Raw genomic sequence first — 12,584 nt, 5'->3', positions numbered from 1 at the left:
GTGGTATAAGCCCTAGTCTGTTTTCTTGAGAAAAAATAAATATGACAGTGTCTTATTTTCGGGGAAACACGGTAAGTGTCTGTTCAAACTCAGTGAGCTGTCAGGCAAAACTCTTTTATACAGTACTATTTCAAAAGTTACCTGACCCACGCAATAGACCTTATTGATTAATTTCCTGTAGCGTCGCAGGCTGGAAGGGTGCTGAGCCCTTTTGTTTCTCTTGCACAGGTGACAGGAATCACATGGTAGTGTTACCAGCTAGAGCCATCTGGCCCAAGCAGGAAGGATTTTAGAAAAAGACTTCTACAAAACCAACAAAAATACATAGTTAAAACCAGATCTAAAATACTTCCATAGAAACATAAAAAACAATTGAAACACAGGGCAGGAAGGAGGAATCACTGAGGAACGCCAAATTTCCTGAGCACCCCTGGCTCCTCTTTACCAGTTCCCACAGGCTCTTTTCCAAAACTGCTTTCATCAGATCTTTTAGGAGAGAATGCGGTCCATCTTCGACATCAGGATAGGAAGGTGCATATTTCTAAACCTCCCATTCACAGTGGCATTTCCCCCCCACCGCTGCGCCAATAGAGGGCTTTTAAAAAAGAAACAGTAATTGCTACAGTCTATAACGCTATAGCAATTATGGATCTTTTCCCAAAAAAACTCTGGACCTCACTCTCCCCAGGGAGACTCGCCTCTCTCCTTCTGTTGCCATCTTTTGTACCAATTCTCCAATTGAGGTTTCTCTATTCTCCCCTTCTGTCGCCATTTTTTTAATCGTTAATTCCTTTTCTAGTCGTTGCCTCTTCCTGTGTTTAGAAATACTCCATAGGGGATCAGATGATGGGCATTTAACTCAGTTATATTGTCCTTTAATGTCAAAAGTTAAAAAGGGGAGGTCGCGGCTAGTGCAGCATTAAATCCAAGCTGCTTCTCTTCTTGCTTCTGCATCGGCGTAATGAACAGGAAGAAGTCGCTAGAGGCGTAATGAACAGGAAGAAGTCGCTAGAGGAAAGCATACTCCAGTGCCCTGTGGGAGAAAAAGGGGGGGGGGGGGGGGACCTCCTTAAAGTGGTTTCACAGTAATTCCTCCAAGGAACTGTGGGATACGTAGACCCACAGAGGTAGCGATTCCCACGCACCTTCATCCAGGTCCCCTGTAGACAATCCCCTGTGCCCTTATGGCCATCATTTTTAAAAAGCTACTTGCCCACAGAGCTTTTGCTCTGGGTTCATGTCTAAACTGGAACAAGGGTTCAGACCATCTGCACACTCTCGCATTTTCTGCTTTCAGTGTTTTTCCTTTGCTTTGCTGCAATTGTTCCCAAACCAGGGAAAGATCTCAGTCCGAACATTTTTGCATGCCATAGGGATAAGAAAGGCCCCCCAGTGCCACGGTTGCCCTCCCCTGTGTCACCAGAGACCTTTTTGAGGCTGTTAAAAATGCTAATTGGCACATCAGATCTTCTCACATGGTTGTTTTCTTGCAGCTTAGGTGCCGAGCTACTGTGGTTTTTCTCCCAGGTTCCTCATTATACCAATTTTCATTTTTAAAAGGACTTTTTCTGTGGCTTCCTCCTTCTTTCTCTGTTCTCTCAAACCTCCTTTGATCTGATTCAAGAAAGCACAGAGGCTCAACAAAGGAACCGTGGAAAGGCAACATATGGAAAACATGGTGAAGAAGTTCTGAGTACAAACCACAGTTTGGTACCCAAATTGCAGGAAAACGTCTGGGATGACCCATCATTAGAACTCAGTGCTATGGAGGGTGGGCTGTTACTGATTTTTTTTAAAGCCTGGGAGGCTGTCTGGTGGCATTTGGGGGGTGCTAGGAGGTGGGCAAGGAGAGCATGGGGAAAACTCCCCAGGTGGATGCTCCATAACTGCTGAAAATCCTCTACATTTCCAGTGGCAACAGAAGGAACAGCGCTGTGTGGATATAGCCAAAAAGTTCACACAACAATGTTGGCCACCTGTTGATGTTTAGTGAGTTCTGTGGTTTTCTCTTTTTAGCCCTCACTTCTGGCCCTGTTTCTGACTTAAAGCTCCATTCCAGCACCCATCTGTCCCACATGAACAGTTTACTGAGGCTTTCTGTGGTGATTGTCCCTTGAAAAGTTAATTCTGTCCTTCTGCATCCGGCATCATCCACCATTTCCGGTTCTTTGGCAGGCTGTCTGGATCTCTTTGCTCATGAATGCCAATCTGCTCTTGTTCTCTTTTTCAAGCCCTCTTAAACGCTGTGTGTACTTTGCCAAAGCCACTGCTTGCTTACATTTTTTTTTAAGGGGACAGGCCCCAAGATGGCAGCAGTGGCTGAGCGGCTCCTGTTGCGGGGGGAAGTGCAGCCCCTGGAGCAACTCCAGCAGAGCAATATGCTGGTGGGACTGCCCATTGTAGCCATCGAGAGCATCCTCAGCTTCCTGTCCTATGAGGAGACCAGCCAGCTCCGCCTGGTGTGTAAGCGCATGGGCTTAGTCTGCCAGAGAATGCTGAATCAGGGATTTCTGGAAGTGGAAAGATACCACCACTTGTGCCAGAAACAAGTCAAAGCACAGCTTCCAAGACAAGAATCAGAAAGAAGAAATCATTCACTAGCTCGCCATGCAGATATTCTTGCTGCTGTAGAAACAAGGCTGTCCTCGCTAAATATGAAGTTCATGAAGTATGTGGATTCAAACCTCTGCTGCTTTATACCTGGGAAGGTAATTGATGACATTTATTGTGTGTTAAGGTATGTAAGCTCTACTAAAGCTCCTCAGAAAGCCCATGAAGTCCTTCAGGAGTTAAGGGACATATCTATGGCAATGGGATATTTTGATGAGCAAACTGTTCCAGTCCTAAAAAGGAAATTGCCAGGATCAGATGTAGAAGGACATCTAATAGCAGCAGTATCAGATCCTTCTGCAGCCTTAACAATAATGCAGCTCTTCTCCAAACAAAACCCATCAAGGCGGGAAGTTGCCAAACTCCAGCAGCAAGTTAAAGCCAGTGGCGCAGGTGTGACTGCTAAGGCGTGAAATTTCAAGTGCAAGAGCAGCAGAAGCAGCTCTAAGACAAAGGCCAGAAGATATTTGAGCAAACCCAGATCATTGGTGAGCAGAACGCCCAATTGGTGGAGCTCGAACACAAACTGCAAGAGGTTATGGAAAGTATAGTAAGAAGTTCCTCAGGGTCTGCAGTAAGCGAGGAAATTCCTAGGAAGCGGAAGAAAGCCAAAGAATCAATAGGCTCACTTAGGAGATTGAAACGCCTTCGGAATAACAAATAACTGTGGAATAAATAGTACCTCCCAGCACTGCTTTAGTAGCCCAAGCAGGTTGCCTGGTCTGGATATGGTCTCATTTAGCCTGCTGGTTCTTCAGAACACTGTGGACTTGAACAACAACTTTCTCTTATTGTTAAGACATTTCATACACACACCCCACCTGCCCTGCTTCTGTTTGAGTGGGCCACTACTGTATAGGATTGTGATAATTTCCCATAGGTTTGTACTAAACAGACCTGTTCTATATGTTCTGAAAAGGTAACTTTTCTGTGTAGGTGATTATTATAGTGAAATTTATGTTTATGCTTCTTCCGATACAGGAGTATCTTCTAGTCAAATTAAGCCTGCGTTTATTTTAAATAGGTAAACAGCAGATGTCATGTTCACTTGAAAAGACCCACTTTTCAAAATCTTATTTTGAAAAAAGGTTGATTTTTGTTTGTTTGTTTGTTGCAAAGTGACCTTGTTTAGAATGTCTGAAAAGTAGGTTATATACCTGGGATTCTACATAATAAGCAAAGATGACTTCTTAAGCTACAGCATTGGCTATTTATATTATTTGTAAATTTAGCAAGCAATTGACTTCAGTCTGATTTTCACAAATGCATACCCTTAGTTCTAAGCGTCTGGAGCCATAATTTTATCTTTGCATGGATAGGTGCAGGCATTGCCTAGTCAGCTTGCTAAAGCATTTGCTTGGAGTTGCTATTAAATCTGCCTCTCCCAACTTTTGTAGAATTTGTTTTGATTTGTTCCTTAGCCAGGACTCTACACATGCTTTTAAGCATGGTTTTCATTTCTTGTGAAGCCATATTGACACAGGAGCATATAGAAGCTGGGCCATTTGCTGCTTCTGTTGCCTGTAGATCACAGATATTTTTATCTAAAGCAAGATTTCAGAGGCGGTTTCTCTTGTCTGCAGGTTTCTAGTTATACATCACAGATGCTGGGTCAGCAGGCAAAACACTGTTAGTTGTTTGGGAGGGGAAACGGCTTCTGTTCTTTACAGTTTTTAAGTCCGTGTTCAGATGGAGGTCTGATATGTGGACAGAACTGTCTGTCATATGTACTTAAATTCTAGTGCTTCTTAAATCCTTAAAAAATAAATCCTATAAATGTATCCTAAAAAATAAATTGACTTCAGACATCAAAGCTTTAATTTATTTTGTAACTGGAAAAGCATTTCTCACACTGTATTTTCTATGGATTTGTTACTTTAACAGTCTACAAGTGATTTATTTTCCCCAGTTGTATATTTTTAATAAAACCTTAGACAACTATTGCAGTCCATTATTTTAATTTGGGGTTACTGAACAATTTGTAATTCTGGTTGCTCAGCTGTTACAGAGGATGTAGTGATGGCCACAGGCGTGCGTGGTGGAGGAGGAGGAAAGTGCCGTCAAGTTGCAGCCGTCTTATAGTGACCCCACAGGGTTTTCAAGGCAAGAACTTCTCTTGCAAGTTTTTGTAAGAGATTGTGTTGGTCCCTTTTATTGGCACAGTGGCATTGTTGTTCTCCATACTTGGGCCAACAGTATAGGCTATCCCATCTGGCCCATCCATATATGCTAAGAGAGGCTGAGTTGGCATATTTCCTGCCTTGATGTTAATGAGAATTTCTGAGGTCTTGTGTTGGAAAGAAGGCCACTTTCAGCAAGGCAAGAGACATTCAGAAGTAGTTTGCCATTGCCTGCCTCTTTGTCACGACCTTGGTATTCCTTGGTGGTCGCCCATCCATATACTAACCAAGGCAAACTCTGCTTAGCTTCTGAGATCTGACCAGATTGGGCTAGCCAGGTCAGGGTGGTCACAGGCACAGATAACTCTAAAAGGGGATTAGATTGGAGGATAGGCTTATCAGTGGCTACTAACCATGGTGGCTAAAGGGAACCTTCACATTCAGAGGCAGTCACTATGGCCACTATGTGAGATAGGATGATGGACCATTGGTCTGATCCAACAGGACCCTTCTTATGTTCTATTAGGAAGGGGGTGTCTGGATCTGCAGTGAGAGGCACAATTGTAAATTATTTCACTAAAATTGCATTCAGATGTTAGGACAAGCTACCGTGAAACTGGGGCCAGGAGTGAGCACAGCTGGCTTTTGAGACGATGCTCCTTCTAGCTCCCTCCATGCACAGAGCTCCATGAAAAATGACCTGGTTTGTCCATGTTTCAGCCAGTGCACTGTGAGGTCCCAGTGCAGGCACCCGGGTGGCTTGGATTGAACAAACTTTGTGTGGACAAAACAATCTCCAGTTTTGCCAAGGCATTTGGACGCAGTGAATTGGAGCTGGATCAGAACATTTTGAATTGCACAGCAACAGGCTGTGTTCCTGCCCAATCCCACTTCAGTTGCAGCATGTTTGACTGCAGTCTGTATAAGACTGCCAGCACATAAGCTTTATATGTTGACGTATTGGTGGAAACCGCTGTCAAATTGCAACTGAGCCAGAGATGAGCAGAGGTGGTTTGCCATTGCCTGCCTCTGCATAGTGACCCTGGACTTCCTTGTGGTCTCCTGTCCAAGTACTAACCAGGGTCTATCCTGCTTATCTTCCAAGATCTGCTGAGATTGGGCTAGCTTGGGCCATCTGGGTCATGGTGTGTTGACATATTGCTCTCACTTAAAATTAAAAAGAGGGTGGTAGTTGGAAATATGGAATGGCTTTTACCTGGCGCATCTAACGAATCTGTCAACTTGAATTTCTCTGTGCCTCTAGGATACCCATCTCTCTGCCAACTTGTTGTCAGAGGCTTTCACGGCCGGAGTTCGACATTAGTTGCTGTAGATTTTCCGGGATGTGTGGCCGTGGTCTTGGCATTGTAGAACCTGACGTTTCGCCAGTAACTGTGACTGGCATCCTCAGAGGTATAAGCAGGTATAAGCACAGAAAGATGGAATACTCTCTGTGTCAAGGAGTATTCCATCGTTCTGTGTTTATACCTCTGAGGATGCCAGTCACAGTTACTGGCGAAATGTCAGGTTTTACAATGCCAAGACCATGGCCACACATCCTGGAAAATCTACAGCAACTAATCTTTGCCAACTCTTCATTCCCCAACTATTTATTTTTTTACATTCCTTTCTCACTGGGATTCAAGGGGGATTACACAGAGTGAGTCAGTGCAATCTGAAGGATGGGACATTCAGTAAACAATGAAGTAAGATTTGGGTTGTAGAGCCAACCAGAAATCTAAAAACAGGACTGAAGCAAAGCATGTGTTAATATGACACATTAAATAGTGCAGAATTACATAGTAGGATTCTGGGCTCTAGGCCATAAAATGTTAGTCTTGTAGGTGCTACAATACTCTACGTGAGACAACAGATGAACGCACTGCCCTTCTGGAGTGGGTTACCATGTTTAGCTATCAATACCACGGCAACATTAACAATGTGGGGAAAGGGGTCTTTGGTTAGCTTGCCTTGTTGAAGTGTGGCAGTTATAAAAACACAATGAAGCCAGTGGGAAAATTGGGATGTTCAGGTTGCCTTTGCAAAACCAAAGCAATCTTTCCAAAACTTGCTTTTCTATTTTTCCTTCACCCGTCTGTCAGGGATCCCTCCTGTTCCTCCCCTTTATCTAGATGCCATCACTTCTCTTGCTGAAGCGTGAACAGATATGGGTGGGATTGGATTCTCCTTGAGGTTGGAGACCTTTCTCTGCTGATGAGTTTAAGCATCTCTCTCCACCCGTTTCTTACTCTGCTGTGCCCTCCTTGTTTTGGCAGGTGAAAGAGCCATCCTCACCCATCAGAGAGGAGGCCGCAGCCAGTGAAACGCCTCAAATGGAGGAACACCCAGCATCTCTGGAGGACCTCAAGGTGGAGCTCAGTTCTCTGAAGACCCACATGGAGCTGCTGTGTGCTCAGCATCGGTGAGATGGGCCATGGGTGGGCAGCTTCCATCAAGAAAGGAGGACTGAATTCCTTTAAAAAGGTCTGGGGAAAGCCTCTCTTTCCCCTTGTCTGCTCTGGTGGCCATGTTGCGATTTATGTGTTGGCTCCCTGAAATAAGCGGCTAGTAGGCCCACACTGATGGCAAGGAAACCCAGTCTCTACAATCCAGGAGCTGGCTTTCAACTGGTTGTAGAACTGGACGCACCAGGGCCCATCAGCAGAGTCTCAGTATCTCCCATCTCTGGAGCACGGAGACAGCTGATAGTCTTTTCAGAAGTGAAGGCATTTTGAAACCCCTTTCATGTGGACTTTCCCGTCTTTTTCTTCTGCTAAACAGAGGACCAGTAGTCTCTTTAACCTTTGCAGACACAGGCTTTGAAACCCCATATTGGCAGCATGAGACCCACAGAGTTGCAAGCATGGCATGCATGTGACAGGAAGTACCATGAACCAGTCATGTGACAGGAAGAGCCCCACCTTTTCCGAAAAGGAATCCCCTCCTCCACTCAGTTGCCTTGGCCCCCTTGGAAGGTGTGCAGAGAGGCAGGAGGAGGAGAGGGCCAAGCAGTGGCTCTGTCTGGGATTGCACTTACAGTTGTCACCTTTGGCTTGGGACATGCCTGGAGATTTTGGGGGTGGAGCCCAGGGAGGGCGGGGCTCGGGGAGGGGAGGGACCTCAGCAGGGTACGATGCCATAGGGTCCACCTTCCAAAGCAGCCAATTTTTTGCCAGGCTACTGATCTCTGTTTTCTGGAGGTCAGTTGTAATAGCAGGAGATCTCCAGACCCCACCTAGACTTTGCCAGCCCTAATAACTCCTGGAGATTTGGGGGTGGAGCCCGGGGAGGACAGAGACCTCAGTGTGGTGCAATGCCACAGAGTCCACCCTCCACAGCATGCATGTTCTCCAGGGGAACGGATCTCTGTAGTCTGGAGATGAGCTGTAATTGTGAGGGATCCCCAGGTCCCACCTGGAGGCTGGCATCCCTGTACCCCACCAATAGCATAAGTGTAGCAGATTTTCCCAGTGGAGCAAATAGCAGCTCCCTGGAGGTGTTTCGGATTGGTAAAAACTCTTCATTACCATGGTCCCTATCTATATCAGGCCCCTGCAGACCTCAAAATGAAGTTTCAAATACTGGCATTCTGGGTGGACAGAGCTTGCCTGGTGTAATGTATTCATAGCTGCCATGAGTACATTAGGATGTGTGTGAAACATCCCATTGGGAAGCTATGTTAAGCTTCGTCTTGGACAGGGGATTCAAGTCCAAGACTAACGACCCAATCACATTCAAGCAAGCTGCAAGTGGGAACGTTTGTGATTGGTCCTTATGTGCTCAACCTGATAGGTTGATATGTGTATAGTAGGAGTGGCTACATTAGCCGGGAATGTTTAAATACCGAGCAGTTTCAATGGACAAACTGTTCGGGCTATCAGATGTTGTACCGTGTCGAAGAAGTGAACAAAGAGCTGAATAAACTTGAGTCTTTTGCTGAAATCATTCTCCGACTCATTGTTAAGCGCCGGACTTAACACCTGGGAACCAAAGTACTGTGCACATCTGGAGGAGGGGGTGGGGTGACAAGATCCTCCTGGGGGGGGAGGCTGGTGTGCCTCTCTTGAACCATTCCTGGCTCTCAGACAGTTCTGTCTCCAGCTTCAGATGTTGACAGAATTTCATTACTTGTCTGAAGCATAGTTTTAATAAAATAATGCACGCAAAGCACCATGTCAGTGGGAAAAATACCATTTCAATGTGTCCCAGTGTTTGTAATTAACTGGTGCTGTTTTAAGTGTCTCCTTGGGTGACCCCTCTGCCCTTTTATCCCCCCACCCCCAGTAAAATCCCAAGGCTTTAGCGCTTGCTTCTCCCTTTGATTTGCCACTCTGGGTCTGTGAGGCTTCATGCCTTTCCCCCTCCCTCTTGCAGGAGAGACATGGAAGAGCTGAAGGAGCAACTGTGCCAGGAACAGTCTAAGAGGGCAGCCCTAGAGGTAAGAAATTGCAGATAGGGTTGGATGTGGAAAAATTGCTCCTTTCCCCAGCTGCCCCAACTCATAAAAGCCATGTTGGAGAATGCTATTTCCTGTCTGTGCCAAATGGGAACTCTGCCCTTGCCTCACTCTTGTATTCTTTTTTATTTTTTTGGGCAGGCTGAAATTGAGCAGCTGAAGCACACCCTAGCCCATGGGTGTAGGACTGTGATCTCTGGGGACAGAGCCCCAAGCCTCAGAGCTGCCTCACCGGTGCAGAATTCATGGCTGCCTGCCACCTCCACCAAGGACTGTTGAGGAGAGCAGTTCTGTTCTCCCTTGGCCTGCAACTGCTGGGGAAGAATTCTGTCCTCTGCTCTGCAGAATCTGGGGTTCTGTCTTCTGCTCCAGGTGGGCTGCAAGGCCCAGCCCCCCCTCTTCCCCCCTGCTTGAGCTCTTCTGCTTCACTTGGGCCTGCAGGGAACTGAGAGCACCTATCCTGCCCCCCCCCTGCATGGCCTGAGGGTAGGGGCTGGGCTGGGCCAGGCACAATTGTGATTACAGCGCCCAGGATAGTCTTGCAGGTCAGTGCTGCCAGGATCAGTTTCACCTTTCCCTTCCTGCTGCCTGAATTTCCTGCCTTCTTGAGTGGGCAAATCCCACCAGGGCTTGGTCTGTGCTGGACCTGTCCAGCAAGTCAATTTGACCTGGGGATGGCAGGCCAAGAAGCTGTTTGTACATGGGGCACACAGTGACATATGAAACAGGCTTAACTTGTGGTTTTCTCTTTAAAAGTATGAGACTTTGTGTCAGTATACTTGGAGGATGCTGGCAGAATCCAAATTTTGGGGGGTGGAAAGCTGTGGTGGTTAAACTGTTTTAGACTGTGTTTATTTTGGTGGCTCCCATTCTGCATTCCTCCTGCCAGCTAGCACTTGGCGTAAAATGCCCAACTGCTCTTGTTTTTAATGGCTAATAGTGTGTGTGTGGGGATAAAGAAACGCCCCCGCCCCCCAGGGCAGCTACTGATACAAGGCCAAATGGCTGGAAATTGTTATGGATAGTTCAACTTCCTCTTAATTTAAAATTAAATATTTTTTATACTTAAACCAGGCTGCTCTCTCTTTCATGTGTGTAAACCCACAAAATATGGATTAATGGGTTAGTTCTTATCCTTCCAGTTTTCTCCCCATGTGCTGGTAGTACTCATCCTTTTGAACCTCTCCAGGGTGAGGCAAGTAAGCAGGGGGTGGGGGTGGAAGGCAGAAGAAGGCAAACCTAAAATGGCAGGTTCTCGCTGAGGCTAGAGCTGAACATGTTGGGGGAGGAGTGGCCTCCTTTCAGGGGCTTCCCCGCAGTACTTTAGGATGGTGGATTTAGCAAGCGGGGGGGGGGCATCCCTTCTCAGGCTGATGGTGGAAGAGAGACCAGCTTTTCATCTCCTTCACAGTGGGGGGAGGGGAGCTCATGCTTAACCGCCCCTTGTTATTTCCATGTAAACTCTGAATAGCCCAGACAGGCCTGAATCTGGAAGAGAAGCAGGGTTGGCCACCTTAAGTACTTGGCTGAGAGGCCACCGGAGAACACCAGGGCTGCTCTGCAGAGGCAGGCAATGGCAAACCACCTCTTTTTGTCTCTTGCCTTGAAAAACCTACAGGGTTGCCTGACGTTGGCTGTGACTTGACAGCACTTTCCAAGCAGGGCTGGCCATGGTTAGTAAGAACATAAGAGGCGCCAATGTTGGATCAGGCCAAAGGCCCATCCAGTCCAACTGTGGCCAGAAATACCAGGTGCCATCAGGTCCTCCAGTGGGGCCAGGACATTAGAAGCCCTCCCACTGTTGCCCCCCCCCCAAGCACCAAGAAGACAAAGCATCACTTGCCCCAGAGCCCCTATCTATACCTTGTGGCTAATAGCCACTGATGGACCTCTGCTCCATATGCTTATCTAATTCCCTCTTGAAGCAGTCTATGCTTGTAGCCGCCACCACTTCCTGTGGCAGTGAATTCCATGTGTGAATCACTCTTTGGGTGAAGAAGTACTTCCTTTTATCCGTTCTAACCCGACCGCTCAGCAATTTCGTGGAGTGCCCATGAGTTCTTGTATTGTGAGAAAGGGAGAACAAGTACCTCTTTCTCTACCTGCTCTTTCCCATGCATAATCCTATAAACCTCAATCGTGTCTCCCCTCAGCCGTCGTTTCTCCAAGCTAAAGAGCCCTAAGCGTTTTAACCTTTCCTCATAGTGAAAGTGTTCCAACCCTTTCATCATTCTAGTTGCCCTTTTCTGCACTTTTTCCAAAGCTATAGTATCCTTTTTGAGGTGTGGTGACCAGAACTTTTACTTGCATGGGAGACCAGCAAAGAGGGGCAGGGGTGCTATGCAGAGGAGGGCAATGGCAAATGACCTCTGCTCCCCTCCTGCCTTGAAAACCCCATGAGAGGTCACTGCCGCCATAATTTGGTGGCGACTTGACAGCACTTTATTATTGGATTCTGAAGCTGTCTACTAGCAGGCCCTTTCCCTCTTTCCTTGCCCCAGCTTGGGAGCCCCCACACTAGGCCTAGGCTTCACTTTGCTAATGAAGGGTGGGTGGGTGGGAGGGTGGCAAAAATCAATTTGAAACTGCTCATCTCTTCCCTTCGCCTCCCCATCCTCTTACAGAAAAGTCAGGAAGCTGGAAAGAAATATCCAAAGTTTGATTTAGATCACAGTGTAGATGCAATTTCTACCACTAGATGGCACCACTTTGCCCCAACAACTGAGGCCAGTGTCTGGCGGAGGAGTGTGGGGCTGGATTCCTTCCTGTATAGCCCTCCCCCCATGAGCCTTATCCATGATGAGTTAAAAGCCTGGATGGCCCTTAGGAGCATCTGCTCTGCCCAGGCAGCTCTGTCTGGATCCCATTGCAGCTGGGCTCTCAATGTGGTGTGTGTGTGTGTGTGTGCTTTTTAAACCCCAGCTGTGTGGGAGAAGAGTCTTTCCTCCTTTTGAAAGGATTCCAGGCCTTGGCTTGTGTGAGGGGAAAGGGCAAAAAGCACAGCTGGGCAAATGTGGGGAGTACAAAACTGGGCTCCAGGCTTTCTCAGTAGTCAAAGGAGCAGGAAGGAGCTTGAAGTTACACCCCACCCCCAAACACACAGAGGCACATACTTGTGCTATCCTCCCCACCCCATATGATCTGACTTCTCCCTCCCCCCCCCCGCCCCCCCATGATGTGGATGGCTTTCATCCCCCAACACACACACACACACACACACACACACACACACACACACACACACAAACACACCCCTCTGCATTCCAGGCAGGCTCCTGCCTGGCTCCTTACCCTGCAGGAAAACATCTGGCTCCAATTACAGGGGCAAAGGATGGGCTATTTTTATTAAGCTGTGCTCATGCAGGGTTGGGGGGGGGGGGGGCACAATTTTACATCCC

The 12,584-nt window shown here is 47.1% G+C and overlaps 1 pseudogene; it reads left to right on the top strand.

Annotated features, from left to right (window-relative positions):
• The first annotated feature begins 2,306 nt into the window (after positions 1–2,306).
• On the top strand, positions 2,307–3,274 carry LOC107110151 (annotated as a pseudogene).
• Positions 3,275–12,584: the final 9,310 nt, after the last annotated feature.

Source organism: Gekko japonicus, unplaced genomic scaffold (assembly GCF_001447785.1).
Source record: "Gekko japonicus isolate JY-2015 unplaced genomic scaffold, Gekko_japonicus_V1.1 scaffold99, whole genome shotgun sequence".
Lineage (NCBI taxonomy): Eukaryota > Metazoa > Chordata > Lepidosauria > Squamata > Gekkonidae > Gekko > Gekko japonicus.
Note: the sequence above shows the minus strand (reverse complement) of the source record. Positions and strands in the feature narration are given on the sequence as shown.